This window comes from Tursiops truncatus, chromosome 17 (genome assembly GCF_011762595.2).
Source record: "Tursiops truncatus isolate mTurTru1 chromosome 17, mTurTru1.mat.Y, whole genome shotgun sequence".
NCBI lineage: Eukaryota > Metazoa > Chordata > Mammalia > Artiodactyla > Delphinidae > Tursiops > Tursiops truncatus.
Genome location: NC_047050.1, coordinates 27,612,242 through 27,628,575, shown reverse-complemented (window position 1 = coordinate 27,628,575; position 16,334 = coordinate 27,612,242). Strand labels below are relative to the sequence as shown.

General features: G+C 36.6%; 1 protein-coding gene across 1 annotated transcript in view; it reads right to left on the bottom strand.

The window, feature by feature from the left end:
- RALYL (RALY RNA binding protein like) overlaps positions 1 to 16,334 on the bottom strand; it is a 450,880-nt gene that overhangs the window by 13,968 nt on the left and 420,578 nt on the right. The window lies entirely within an intron of this gene.

The following is a 16,334-nucleotide window of genomic DNA, read 5'->3' as shown; positions in this document are numbered from 1 at the left end:
CTCAGGACTGTGTCACATTACATAGGATACTTTTCAATCTTATCTGTTTCTCATTGCTTCCAGTGATCTTGCAATACTGGATGACTTTACCAATTACAAGCAGTGATTCCCAGCGATGTGAACATTTGATACTAAATCTTTTCACTGAAAGTTATGCAATGGGATAGAGGAATCTAGAAATGTTTTATACACTAACTAAAGATACTAAATTCAGTGCAAATGGTAGAGTAAATCTGTACTGTAAGACAGATTCAGATTGAGGAATGATTAAATCATGACAGGTATGCTTTGAGAACTATGATACTGCTTTGAGGACTATGTTGTAATGTATATTTCAGTGATATATTTAATCCAGTTCCTTAGTGACTGATTGAAACCAAGACATAACATTTGTCCTCTAAAGAAGTGTCTTAAATGCTAGAGAACTCTCTCCAACTTGCTGTACTTTCGCTACTTTCTTTATTAAAAACTGCAGCAATGGGTTGTGTGTGTGCCTCTTTTTAAGCCCTGGGGCTTCGAAGGAGAGGAAATTCACTGAAGTCTCCACTGATATTTTCTACAGTCGTGGCTCCTTTTCCAGTTTTTGAGTGTTTAATGGGACTATCTAAAAATGGAACTAACACAAGGTTGACTACTTTTAATTTGGCAAATAAGGATGTTAAACACAACAAACATCCTACTATCAATGATAAGATAAGGTCAGTTTCCTATTTTAAGGACAATCCTTTCAATGAAGTATGTTGATGTTTATGAAAAATTCACTGCACTGTTCTTATTTTCTCATTTCTTTGAGAATCACTGGAAACTTTGTCATGAGCCCTCAATAATGAGATCAAAGATTTTTAAAGCTATAAATCTAGAAGAGCTAAACCTGTCTATGAGCATTCATTAGGTGAGTTTTTGGGTATCCATGTCTCAGCAGAGAGCTATGCTTCAATATCTGGGGTAAAGATCCTGATTTCAGTCTATTATTTTTTTCTGTCACTTTTCCTTTCAAGTTTATAATAAATTTGGCTTGGATATTCCTGAAGAAATTGAGTGTTTAGTTTGATTGATTCTTTAGTCTTCAGAGTTTTTTTCTAAGTAGTTAAAAACTAAAGGCAATATATGTTTGCTTGAAATAGAGGTAGTTGTCAACTAAGACATATGATATAATCTATATGATAAATTATGTATCAATATACACTAATTGCTCAAAGGAAGAATAGATTTTTTCCAATATAAACATGAAAAAACATTTTCTATTATAAAACCAGAAATTTTTCATAACAAGCAGATTTTTATTTATGTTACAAAGTAGTTAGCAAAATAAAAACTACAAGAATAAGCGATCCTGTAGAGAGTTCCTATTATGAAGAAACAGACTGAAAGTGGAACATGGCTTAAAATAGAAAATTGCTCCTATGGCAATTATTTCTAAGACATCAAAGTGCCATTGTTGAATCACAGCTATATTCGAAACATCATCTGTCACAATTGTAAATTGATTCAGCTTTGAAGAATGATTTTCATTTCCTTTGATGGAAGCATGTCATGTAGTTTTACTTAAACCTATCAAATTTAATAGAAAATATTTTACCTTAAAACATTAGATTTCAGTGCAGGAGAAATGGGACTGTGGCTGGAAACAAATGGGATATATTTTTTAGTAAATGAAGTCACTCCTCAGCCCAGAAATGAGGTTGACTATCTCCTTAAAAAAACATAACTAAACAAATCACTAATACCCTATTTAGTAGAAACTATATTGAGACTTATGTAGAAATGTAGACACTGTGAAATGTCTTTTAAGTTCAGAGCGATATCATTATAAAATTTGGGGCTACTTAGTTAATGGGATTCAAGCTTAGATACAGCTAAGGATGTAATCCAGACATCCTATCTGCTCTTTCCTGGTCCCTCCCAGGGAATGTTGAATCAGTCTCCAGCCCTGTGCAAACTGCCCAGCTCCAATCTTGGAATGGCTAGCAGCAAATGATCATCATGGTTCTGGAAAACAAGGCTTAGGAATAGTCTTGCTTCTTGAGCAATTATGAAAGTTGTTTCCTTACTGCATTCAGTGCTCTGCTTGGGAGAAGGCTGCCCGCTCACCTGGCCTAGTTGGTTGTAGCCCTGTTGCTCCCTCCTTCAGTTGTATTCATTTTCTATAGATGGAATATGGTGTTGTGCTGCTGTGTCTGGTTTCCAGATGATATTGCTGGTATGAGCCACCTCTGTGTCTGATATACTTCTCTTTCCAATCTTTTCTGACTTTTTCTACTTTTGGGGGGCTCCTGTTAACAAATTTTCCACTGCACCATGGATTAAGCTCCTGTCTGTTTTTACTTACTCTATCAAAATAGATGTATATTTTATAACTATAGATTTCCAAACCTAGAATTTTAAAAATCTTTGCAACTTGGATTTCTGATATTTTTTTTTGAAAATTAAAGTCAGTTCAGAGTTAAGGAGAGTCTTAGGTATAAAACATCCCTGTCCATTTTCTTTTTACATCTTTCTTTTCACATCTTTCTTTTCCTATCCATTTCCACTGCACTCTCAATTGGGCTTCTGCTTTTAGTTCACCCGGCCTCTTACATAGTGAACTCAGAGTAATATATATAAAAGTCATAAGTCCTCCCTACTGAAAACTTCCAGAATGTCCCCATTTCTATAGGAAAAAGACCAAAAGCACACATGCACCAACTCTTTAAACTGGTATTTAGGGTCTGCTCCAAAGTATATTTCCAGGTGTATATTCCATTTCTTATTAAAGCAAACTCTTCACTTGAACAGAACAGCTTAATGCTTAATCTAATAGTATATGGAACCAGATAGACTCTAGTTTGCATCTATGTCCATTGGAGAGCCACTTGTAATCACTAAGATTTAGGTTCCTTATCTTTAACTTCCATCCTTTACCCTAAAGGCTTGTTATAAGAATTTAATGAGATAATGAACATAAAGCACTTTAGCACCATGATCAGAATATCACCAGGTAAAATACATGGTAAAAGCAGAAGCTATTATTATTATTATTATTTACATGCCTATTCCAGCAAAGACTTTCTCTCCCTAAATATGTCTACCTGCCTTTTGGAGCTTAGTTTTAGTCTTGCCTCCCCTATTAATTCTCCTTCATTTAACCCACTGAAGGGTGTATCTCTTACCTGTAATCTATTTAACAGCATCTCACATTTACTGCTAGACACATATTGCTAGTTGATTTTTCCTTTATATATCTACTTTTCAAATTAACTTGCAAACTTCTTGAGAGTGAAGACCTAATTAGGCATTGAAGAATTTTAGGAGTCACGCTTTTCTGTGTTTTAATAAGCTCCTTCTCCTCTTATTGACCGATGAGGTTCCTGATGCTTACCATGAAGTCCTAGGCTGTGAAGTCTGTCCTCCTTAATTAAAAAAAAATGATATTAACAGGTTTAAGAAGATATCCTATATCAAATTGGTACCTAATGGAAACTTTTTGTCTTCTCATCATATACCAGATCCACAAAAAATTATTCAGATTCCTGGGTAAATTATTCAGATTTCTGATGATACAACTTTTTAAAAAGAAGGAATATTGGATAGTTGTATGAAGCAAGACACATTAATGGATTTATCCCATCATAGGCTCTCTACAACCAAATTTTTTGAATGAAGAGAGGGCATCCAATTACTTCTTTCCACTTTCTCTCCCTCCCTCCCTCTTTCCCTCCCTCTCCTTCCTTCCTTCATTAATAGAACTTGCATTCTTAACAGAACTTAGTTCAGTGTATTAAACACAGTAAGAATTACCAAATACCAGAAAATTTGTAGGTATGTGTATGCAGATATGGTTACACTGCATGCCAACTTCAAACAGACCAACAAATTTTATTAAAAGCTTTGTGTATGTGCTGGGTACTACTTTTGAGTTGCCTGTATATTGGGGAGATAGATAAGCAAAGAGGAAGTGCAAAAAGAAAATTAGCATGGAAATACGCCTTTTCTCCAGAAGCACTATGAGGAAAGAATACGAAAGTAACCCATGCCTGTGGTAACAACTCTTTTCTCAATTCCACCTAGTACTCTAAATCCATAATCCTCATTTTTTAAGATACATTGGCAGAGGATATAACACCATTATTTATATTTATATAGAGTATTAGTGCGAGTCAGGAGTATTTCTTTTGCTAAGAATAATAACGAATACTTTAAATCAACTTGCTGCTATACAATTTTCCCCTAATATAGACAAGCTAGAGGCTTGGGAAAATGAGATCTAATTACTGAAGATTATGAATCCTGCAATCTAAAAATTATGAATTTTAGAATTTGAGAAAATTATTTTATTTCCAAGCCAGCTCCAAGTTACCATCTCTTGCCTCATCTTCTTCTTGCTTTTCTAATTATCTTAGTCTCTACGTAGTCACACCTGTTCAGTGTCCCTTGAATACGTCTTGTGTTTTCAGACATCCATACCTTTGTTTCTGTTGTTTTCATTGGCCTGTCTTACACTCTCATCTTCCTCACCTAGTAAATGCCATTTAATACTTATTCAGCTCAAATGCTACCTACATTGTAAAGTCATCCTCAACTTTTGATCATTTTCTTCAACAATCTCATCCTCCTCTCAGCCATACTTCTTTCAGATGATTCTTTGCATGATCATTTCTTTAAATGTCTCTCTCCAGGACAAGAGCAGGAACTACTCTCATTTATTTTAAACTGCTCTCATTTTTTAACTCAAGTGTGTAACATATTCGCTCAACAATATTTATGGAGACCCATTATTGTCAGGCTCCTTGCCAGGAGCTGCGGATGTATTAGTTAACAAGAGAGATGAAAGTCCCTGAAATTGTGGAACTCCCATCTAGGTGTGGAAGAAGACAATAAACAAACATCTATATATCTATATCTATATCTATATATGGGAGGGAGATAAAGAGGTTTGCAGCAATTTTCTTTACAAGTATACATTTAACACAATGAAAAAAACACTGATATAGCTAAGTCTAGTTAATAATAGTGTAACAATATGTATTATTTGATAATTATATTATCTTAAACTACAAACTACACTGATTCAAACTACAGTGAAATATACACCTCCAGATGGGGAAAAAATAATGAAGACAAGAAGTTAGGGAAGGCCTTGCTAGGGAGTGACATTTGTCATTTTATACAGGTTGGTCAGCGAAAACTCCACTAATAAGGTGACGTTGGGGGAAAAGTTTCAGTAAGGGGAGAAAGCAAGTCATGGGAATGTCTACAGATGGTGGGATGGGGGAAATATGAGGCAGAGGAACGATAAATGCAAAGGTCAGAGACAAGCGTGTACTTGGGGTGTGTAAGGGACAGCAAAGAGGTCAACGTGGCTGGAGTGGAAAGAGCAAGTGGGAGAAGAGTATGAACAGTCAGGAGGTAAGGCGGGGACTTGAGAAAGGGAAAAACACATGGAGAATATTGTACAGAGTCTTTATGGCCAGAGTAACACTGTGGCTTTTACTCTGAGTCATGTAGGTGTCACTGATTTACCTGAAGAGCATCATTCTGACTTCGTGTTGTGAAAAAACTGCAGAAGGGCAAGAGTGGAATCAGTGAGATCAGTAAGAAGCCTGTGGATTATAATTCAAGCGAGAGATGGCAGTAGATTGGATCAGACCAAGATATTAGCAGTCAGGTTGTGAGAAGTAGATGAATTCTGCATATATTTTAAAGATGGAGGGGAAATAATCTGCGGATGATTAGAAGTAAAGTATAGGTGAAAGAGGGTAGTCAAAGAGAACTCCAGAACTTGGGGTCTGAGTAACTGGAAGGGTGGACTTGCCATTTGCTGGGATAAGGAAGACTTGTAGAAGTTCAGGTTGAGGGGGAAGATCAGAGGGCCAGTTTAGACTTGATTGTGAGATGCCTATTTGTGTCCAAATACAAGTGATAAGTAGGCAGTTGGGTATATAAGCCTGGAGTTTATGGGAGTGATCAAAGGTACAAAAATAAATTTGTCAGTAACCAGTTAGAGAGCTGGTATTTCAAGTTAATATAGAGGAAGAGTTTGCCCTCGTAGTTGAGTATACACACATATTGGTGTTTTAGAAGACATCAGTAATATTACCTTCAAAAGAAAATGTCTTTTACTCTTTCCTCTAGATAAGTTCAACAAAAAGAAAATTGCAAAAAATTATAAACAAAAGAAAACATACTGTCATAAAAATCTTTGGTTGTCCGGTTGAGTACAATAGTTTATTTTTGTATCGGTGATTACCAGATACAAAATTTAGAATTTTGAATTTAGAATTATTCTTCAAGATCAGCAAAATGATAAATTGAAAAACAACTAACAGAGTTCCTAGGATAGACTCCTTTAGCTTGTTTTTAGACTCTAGAGAAGCTAGGAGCCAGGTTATATCATACAGATAATCAAATATTTTTCTTAAACTATCGTTGTAGTTTTTAGTTAGAAAAAAAATAAAGAAGCCACCTTAAATCATTTCAGACTTGCTCTGTCTAAACAGTTCATTGATTTGGTGATAAATATTACTGTGTTTTGATAACAGTCAACAAAATGATATCTGTGCCTTTTGCTGTCACATGAGATATAATCCAAAAAGGAAATTAGGCACACAGAATGACACCATTTGCCTATATCAAAAAATGTGTGCTTCTCTGATTTATGTGGTGAAAAGTATTTAAATTTATTTTAATCACCTGTGGGGTAAGTCTATCCAGGGGCAAATGAAGACTCTTAAGCTAACTGTCTAGGTCAGTGGTTCTTAACAAAGGGTAATATTGCCCTGCAGGGGACATTTTACACTGTCTGGATACATTTTTGATTGCCACAACTTGGAAAGGGTGGTGCTACTGGCATCTAGTGGGCATCTGGTCTGCTAAATGTCCTACAGTGTACAGGTTAGCCCCCAACACCACACCAAAGAATTATCTGGTCAAACAAATACGAAGCCTTGGAAGCCCTGGTCTAAATAATTATATATACCCTCCCTCACCAACACTGTGTTTCTTATGAACTATTAAGAAAATTTAAAAATGTTTGTAATCATGTGACCTTTAACAATAATTCACGTTAATTTATATTACTCTTTTAATTTCCCCCCAGCCTTTGATAAATTATATAAATATCAAAAATATAATTTGCATAGAACTTAAATTTATCAATCACTTTTATATACACTATTTCATCAATAAGAAAGCTGAGAATCTGACAATTTACATGACATTCTCAAAGCCCTAAAATTTATGATTTTGTGTAATGTAGTAATCAGAACAGGTGGAGTTCAGGTTCGAGCTTAGGTCTTCCGACTATAAACTAATATGCAGAAGAAGCTAATTTGCCAGCCTAGTAAATATTTTTCAGAAGTCAGACTTTGGAGTGGGGTGGGAGGAACTAGGAGATTGGGATTGACACATACACACTATTGACACTATGTATAAAATCGACAACTAATGAGAACACATTGTATAACACAGGGAGCTCTACTTAATGCACTATGGTGACCTAAATGGAAAGGAAATCCAAAAAAGAGGTGATGGGGCTTCCCTGGTGGCACAGTGGTTGAGAGTCCGCCTGCCGATGCAGGGGACACGGGTTCGTGCCCCGGTCCGGGAAGATCCCACATGCCACGGAGCAGCTGGGCCCGTGAGCTATGGTTGCTGAGCCTGTGCTCTGCAACGGGAGAGGCCACAACAGTGAGAGGCCCGTGTACAGCAAAAAAAAAAAAAAAAAAAAAAAAAAAAAGGGGTATATGTATAGCTGATTCATTTTGCTGTACAGTAGAAACTAACACAACATTGTAAAGCAACTATACTCAAATATCAATTAATTAAAAAAACAAAAGTCAGACTTTAAAGAATTTTGCTAAAAAAGTGAAGCAATTGAAGTAATTCTCAATTTATATATGTAAATATAATTCGGCAGTTACCACCCCTATGGATGGAATTTTCTAGAAAAAGCAATTACATATACGTGCATGTGTATGCATTCATAATACCTGGCCTATGTACACTTATACCAATTATTTATGTATATTTTTAGAAAGTGAAAATGAAATGGGGAATGAATGTATTATTTTATTCAATAACTATTCATTAAATACCTACTGTATGCATCCATGCATCTAACATTTCACTAGTAGCTGCACATATACCATACCACTTAGATAAACATACAAAGCATATATTATTAAAGTTGTTCTATGGATTAGAAAAGTGAATGTTAGAGAAGTTAAGTAATGTGTTTAAGGTAGCCTAGCAAAGAGGCAACAGAATCAAGTTTAGAGTGGGCTGCCTGATTCCAAAGCTGTGTTTTATCCTTGCTTGTTTGATTAATTTTTTTTGCCCCAAGCCTGCCTCCTTGTTCTCATGGAGTTTACAGTTAGTGGAGCCAAAAAAAAAATAGGTAAACAACTTATTATAATACATAAGAACATAAAATATGTAAAATCATGGAGGAATAAATGTGCCTATTGCTTGATGTTGAAGTTACTTTTTGGTCTTCCCTACCAGAATGTAAGATCTTGAAAATGAAAGATCCTGTCTATTTTGTCTATGGAATATTTGTTTCTTAGGGGTCACATCTATTTCATCTATGGAACATCAGTTTGGTGGTAATTGAAATTATGTTAACTATGTGAGTAAAAACAGAAGCAAAATTAATTTCCATATGGTTAGATCACTGATCATAAAAATATTCATGAAAAAATGGAGACGAGCTAAGACTGGAAAGATACTTTGGATTTCAGCAAGGAAACAAGATCTTCTAAGTAAAGGAAGAAGCAAATCTTAAAGAGCTTGGAAACGTGCATCAACATCCTGGCCTCTTTTAGACCCTGGAGTGTAGGTCAGAATTTGTCCCCTTGTTTCACTAACTCAAGATATTCTATAACTAAGTAGCATTTCTAAAGAAGTAGTTCATAGTCAACTGTGAAATATACAAAAAACCAAAAGGAAAATGCAAAAAGCCAAAATAATATTGGTGACACACATTCCATAAGTAATTAAGAATATATGTTGTGCAATGCAAAAGTGACTTGAAGGATACATTTGTAATCTAAAATGGAAAGATTAGATGTCCATAAAAATAGCTATAAAATTAAGTAGAAGGGCTTAAGTCTCCTAATAAGAAGATGAACAAGTGGTTTGGCTTTAGAGGACAGACGATACCTTTGTAGCACAGAAGGATTCAAACTTGTTTCATAAGAATGACATTAACTTGAGCCAGACCTTGTAAGACAGGTAAAATCATTAATAACACTTATTTGTATGTAAGAAGATAATGAGTTGATAACACATTTCTTGAGATAAAGGAAAGGGCTTTCAGATGGAAGTACCTGAACGTGAGTTTTGAAACATTTAAATAAATCTTCCATTAAGCTAGGAGAAGAGTAAGGGGAAAACTGGGAATGGAAGTACCAGATCAGATATACCTGGATGACTACACTGAAGAGTTTGGATTCTTACTTAGTAAATGGTAGTAATTTGGAATCCTGAGTGAGGAATTGACAAAGCATTTGGTTTAGAATAATCCTGTAGTTGGGAATGTAATTAACGAGATTAAGGAGAGCACAGAGTCAAGAAAACTAGTTTTAAGAGACTATTAGAGTAGTCAAGGACTGCTTATTAGGACCAGACCTAGGAAAAGAGCAGAAGAGGAAGAAGCAGAAGAAGTAAGAAGTGTTAAGGTTTATTGATTGGACCTAATGCTCACAAACTTTTATAATCTCACAGTGGAATGATTAGCACTTTCCTGGAACTGTTAGTGGAGTACAAAGAAAAGCATAAACTCTACAGTAAAACTGAGAAAACCATCTCAAATGTTCAAAATCTATGTTGATATAAAGATTCTGCTGAACCTTTTATTTGCCTTCTTTTCTGTCTGTATTTTTAAATCTGGTTATGTTAATGAGCCGCATTAAACCCTAGTGAACAAGCCAAGCACAGATGCTCACAAATGTATTTATTTATTATAAACACATTGTAATTGTTTTGGTTGGGCTGCTGTGTATCTAAATATTAGGTTGTGATCTTAGCAGGGACTTATTACTCTCTTTATACAAAGTACTCATCAACATCCAGACACTGAAGTCACGTGTGTCTGAGAAATTCAGTGTGTTTACCAGGATGAGCTAAATGGACCTTAATTTCATTCTCAGCTAATTACTTAACTGAAAAAATATCCAAGAACTTGGCTATTAAAATAACAGAGCTGAAGGATATGCCAGGATCTCCACATTTTGTTTAGGCTTTATATGCACATAACTTTTTGTTATGGGCTGAATTCTGTACCTCCCTCAAATTTTATATATGAAGGTTCTAGCCCCACCAGCTTCCGAACTGTCACTGTATTTAGACACAGGGCAGTTAAAGAGGTAATCAAGTTAAAAGGAGGTCAGTAGATCCAGTAAGCCCTAATCCAATACGACTAGTGTCCTTATAAGAAGAGGAAATTTGGAAACATAAACACAGAGGGCAGATGATGTGAAGACTCAGGGAGAAGATGACCATTTACAAGCCAAGGAGAGGGGGCTGACACAGACCCTTCCCTCAGGGCCCTCTGAAGGAAGCAATATGACCCATACCTTGATATCCAACTTCTAACTTCTAGAACCGTGAGGAAATAGGTTTCTGTTCTTTAAGCCATCTAGATTGTGGTACTTTGTTATGGCAAACTTAGCACATGAATACAACCACCATATAAATTTCTTAAACTATCATTTTGATCAGGTAGCACTTTGCTGAGTCTTTTCCCTCAGCCCTGGATGAAATTCCAACCCTTCAATATTCTCCACAACTTTTCACTGTCCTGTTGTCCATCTTTGTCTTTCATTTTGCTTAATCATAATATTCTCAGTTTCTTAACTGACATTATTAGTGATAAATCTTTGCTTCAGATAAAAATAATAACAGTTATTATTATGTATTATTATTCAGACTTTAATAACAGGAGACACTGTTCTAAGAGCTTTACATGTATTAACTCATTTAATCCTCACAAAAACTTTATGGAGAAGGTGGTAAAATTATCATTCCCATTTTATAGATGAGGAAACTAAGGCACAACAAACAATGTATCTTGTCCCAAAATACACAGCTAATAAATGGCAGAGCCACTACTGGATTCCAGTTATAGCAGTTTCATATCCCATACTCTTAACTGCTATTCTCTGCTGTACCACTCCTACAACTAATAGTAATAATAAACTTCACTGACATTGACTATTTGACAAGACTTGCCTAAGCTATGCATAAGTAATTTAATTCCCATGACAAACTATTGGATATACAGTATTATTATTTCCATTTTACAGATAGAAAATAGAGGCATATAAGGATTACAGGATTTCCTCAAGACCACAGTGCCTGTATGTTGTGGAACACAAATTCCATACCAGGCAATCTGAAAGCAAAGCCTCTGCTCTTCTCCACCCAGAAAAGTAGGAGACTCTCTTATTCTCTTTTCAAATCCACATATCCTTCTAAACTCAATTCAGTATTCTCTATTGAGCCCTCTCTAAACCCTCTGTCCAGAAACCTAAAAGCAGAATATGTAATTAGGCCAAAATAACAGATGAAATGGGATGTTGGATATTAACATTGTTAATACTAACATTGTTAATACTTGGCTGGATATTAACATTGTTTCTCTGATTGATGCTTCACCTCTATATTAAAATCATGGGGAGGGGTGCTTCAATATTGTGGAGTAGTAAGACATGGAGATCAACTTTCTCCACACAAATACATCAGAAATACATCTACATGTGGAACAACTCCTACAGAACAACTACTGAACGCTGGCAGAAGACCTCAGACTTCCCAAAAGGCAAGTAACTCCCCACATACCTGGGTAGAGCAAAAGAAAAAAAAAAAGAGAGACAAAAGAATAAGGATGGGACCTGCTCTTCTGGGAGGGAGCTGTGAAGAAGGACAAGTTTCCACACACTAGGAAGCCCCTTCACTGGCGGAGACTGGAGGTGGCGGTGGGGAAGATTCAGAGCCATGGAGGAGAGCACAAGAACAGGGGTGCAGAGAGCAAAGCAGAGATATTCCCATACAGAGGATCTGTGCCGACCAGCACTCACCAGCCTGCGAGGCTTGTCTGCTCACCTGCCGTGGCAGGTGGCGGCTGGGAGCTGAGGTTCGGGGCTTCGGAGGTCATATCCCAGGGAGAGAACTAGGGTTGGCTGCGTGAAAACAGCCTGAAGGGGTTAGCACCACAGCTAAACGGAAGGGAGTCCAGGAAAACGTCTGGAACTGCTTAAGAGGCAAGAGACCATTGTTTTGGGGTGAGCGAGGAGAGGAGATTCAGAGCACTGCCTAAACGAGCTTCAGATACAGGCACGAGCCGTGGTTATCACCACGGACACCAGAGACGGGAATGAAATGCTAACGCTGCTGCTGCAGCCACCAAGAATCCTGTGTGCAAGCACAGGTCACTATCCACACCTCCCCACAACCGGCAGCCTGAGCAGCACGCCACTGCCAGGGTCCCGTGATCCAGGGACAACTTTCCCAGGAGAACATAGGACGTGCCTCAGGCTGTTGCAACATCATGTTGGCCTCTGCCGCTGCAGGCTGGCCCTGCATTCTGTACCCCTCCCTCGCCCCAGCCTGAGTGAGCCCGAGCCCCCAAATCAGCCCCTATTTTAACCCTATCCTCTCTGGGTGGGGAACAGACGCCCTCAGGCGACCTACATGCAGAGGTGGGGCCAAAACCAAAGCTGAACCCCAGGAGCTGTGTGAACAAAGAAGAAAACGGGAAATTTCTCTGAGCAGCCCCAGGAGCAGTTGGTTAAATCCCCACAATCAACTTGATGTACCCTGCATCTGTGGAATACTTGAATAGACAACGAATCATCCCAAAATTGAGGTGGTGGACTTTGGGAGCAAGTGTAGACTTGGGGTTTGTTGTATGTGACTGATGTGTCAGATTTTTATGTTTATGTTAGTATAGTTTTAGTGCTTGATATCATTGGTGGATTTGTTTATTGGTTTGGTTGCTCTCTTTTATTTTTTTATTACATTATAATTTTTTTTAATTTAAATAATATTTTTATTTTAATTATTTTATTTTTAAAATTTATTTATTTATTTATTCTTTCTTTTTTTTTTCTCCCTCTTCTTCTGAGCCAGGTGGCTAACAGGGTCTTTGTGATCTGGCCTGGTGTCAGGGCTAAGCCTCTGAGGTGGGGTAGTCGAATTCAGGACATTGGACCATGAGAGACCTCACAGCCCCATATAATACCAATTGGCAAGAGTTCTCCCAGAAATGTCCATCTCAATGCTAAGACCCAGATCCACTCAATGGCCAGAAAGCTACAGTGCTGGACTGCCTATGCCAAACAACTAGCAAGATAGGAACAAAACCCCACCCATTAGCAGAGAGGCTGTCTAAAATCACACTACGTTCACACACACCCCAAAACACACCACCGGACATGGCCTTGCCAACCAGAAAGACAAGAACCAGGCCAATTCACTGGAACACAGGCACCAGTCCCCTCTACCAGGAAACCTACACAAGCCCCTGAATCAATATTACCCCCTGGGGGAAGACACCAAAAACAACAAGAACTATGAACCTGTAGGCTGCAAAAAGGAGACCCCAAACACAGTAAGTTAAGCAAAATGAGAAGGCAGAGAAATATGCAGCAGATGAAGGGGCAAGGTAAAAACACAGCAGACCAAATGATGAAGAGAAAATAGGCAGTCTACCTGAAAAATAGGTAATGATAATAAAGATGATCAAAAATCTTGGAAAAAGAATGGAGAAAATAAAAGAAATGTTTAACAAGGGCCTAGAAGAACTAAAGAGCAAACAAACAATGATGAACAACAAAATAAATGAAATTAAAAATTCTCTAGAAGGAATCAATAGCAGAATAATTGAGGCAGAAGAATGGATAAGTGACCTGGAAGATAAAAGAGTGGAAATAACTACTGCAGAGAAAAATAAAGAAAAAAGAATGAAAAGAATTGAGGACAGTCTCAGAGACTCCTGGGACAACAATAAATGCACTAACATTAGAATTATAGGGGTCCCAGAAGAAGAAGAGAAAAAGAAAGGGACTGAGAAAATATTTGAAAGGTTTGTAGTTGAAAACTTCCCTAATATGGGAAAGGAAATAGTTAATCAAGTCCAGGAAGCACAGAGAGTCCCATACAGGATAAATCCAAACAGAAGCATGCCAAGACACATATTAATCAAACTATCAAAAATTAAATACAAAGAAAAAAATATTAAAAGCAACAAGGGAAAAACAACAAATAACACACAAGGGAATCCCCATACGGTTAACAGCTGATCTTTCAGCAGAAACTCTACAAGTCAGAAGGAAGTGGCAGGACATATTGAAAGTGATGAAGGAGAAAAAACTACAACCAAGATTACTCTACCCAGCAAGGATCTCATTCAGATTTGATGGAGAAATTAAAAGCTTTACAGACAAGAAAAGCTAAGAGAATTCAGCACCACCAAACGAGCTTTACAACAAATGCTAAAGGAACTTCTTTAGGCAAGAAACACAAGAAAAGGAAAAGACCTACAGTAACAAACCTGAAACAATTAAGAAAATGGTAATAGGAACATGCATATCGATAATTACTTTAAATGTAACTGGATTAAATGCTTCAACCAAAAGACATAGACTGATTGAATGGATACAAAAATAAGACTCATATATATGTTGTCTACAAGAGACCCACTGCAGGCCTAGGGACACATACAGATTGAAAGTGAGGGGATGGAAAAAAATATTCCAGGCAAATGGAAAGCAGAAGAAAGCTGAACTAGCAATTCTCATATCAGACAAAAGAGACTTTAAAATAAAGACTATTATAAGATGCAAAGAAGGACACTATGTAATAATCAAGGAATCAATCCAAGAAGAAGATATAACAATTATAAATATTTATGCACCCAACATAGGAGCACATCAATACATAAGGCAAATGCTAACAGCCATAAAAGGGAAAATTGACAGTAACACATCATAGTACGGGATTTTTACATCCCACTTTCACCAATGGACAGATCCAAAATGAAAATACATAAGGAAACACAAGCTTTAAATGACACATTAAAAAAGATGGACTTAATTCATATTTATAGGACATTCCATCCAAAAACAACAGAAAACACTTTCTTCTCAACAGCTCATGGAGCATTCTCCAGGATAGAGCATATCTTGGGTCACAAGTCAAGCCTTGGTAATGTTAAGATTATTGAAATCATATCAAGTATCTTTTCCAACCAAAATGGTATGAGACTAGATATCAAATACAGGAAAAAAAATCTGTAAGAAATACAGACACATGGAGGCTAAACAATACATTACTAATTAACCAAGACATCACAGAAGAAATCAAAGAGGAAATTAAAAATACCTAGAAACAAATGACAATGAAACATGATGACCAAAAACCTCTGGGATGTAGCAAAAACATTTCTAAGAGGGAAGTTTATAGCAATAATATCCTACCTCAATTAACAAGAAAAATCTCAAATAAACAACCTAACATTACACCTCATGAAATTAGAGAAAGAGAAACAAAAAAACCTGAAGATAGCAGAAGGAAAGAAGTCAAAAAGATCATATCAGAAATAAATGGAAAGGAAATGAAGGAAACGATAGCAAAGATCAATAAAATTAAAAGCTGGTTCTTTGAGAAGATAAAAAAATATTGATAAACAATTAGCCAGACTCATCAAGAAAAAAAGGGAGAAGACTCAAATCAATACACTTAGAAATGAAAAAGGAGAAGTCACAACTGACACTACAGAAATACAAAGGAACATGAGAGATTACTACAACCAATTATATGCCAATAAAATGGACAACCTGGAAGAAATGGACAAATTTTTAGAAAAGTACAAGCTTCTTACACTGAACCAGAAAGAAATAGAAAATATAAACAGACCAACCACAAGCACTGAAATTGAAACTGTGATTAAAAATCTTCCAACAAACAGTAGCCCAGGACCAGATGGCTTCACAGGCAAATTCTATCAAACATTTAGAGAAGAGCAAACACCTATCTTTCTCAAAATCTTCCAAATTATAGCAGAGGGAGAAACACTCCCAAACTCATTCTATGAGGCCAACATTACCCTGATAGCAAAACCAGACAAATATGTAACAAGAAAAGAAAACTACAGGCCAATATCACTGATGAACATAGATGCAAAAGTCCTCAGCAAAATACTAGCAAACAGAAACCAATAGCACATTAAAGGGATCATACACCATGATCAAGTGTGGTTTATCCCATGAATGCAAGGATTCTTCAGTATACACAAATCAATCATTGTGATACACCATATTAACAAATTGAAGGATAAAAATCATATGATCATCTCA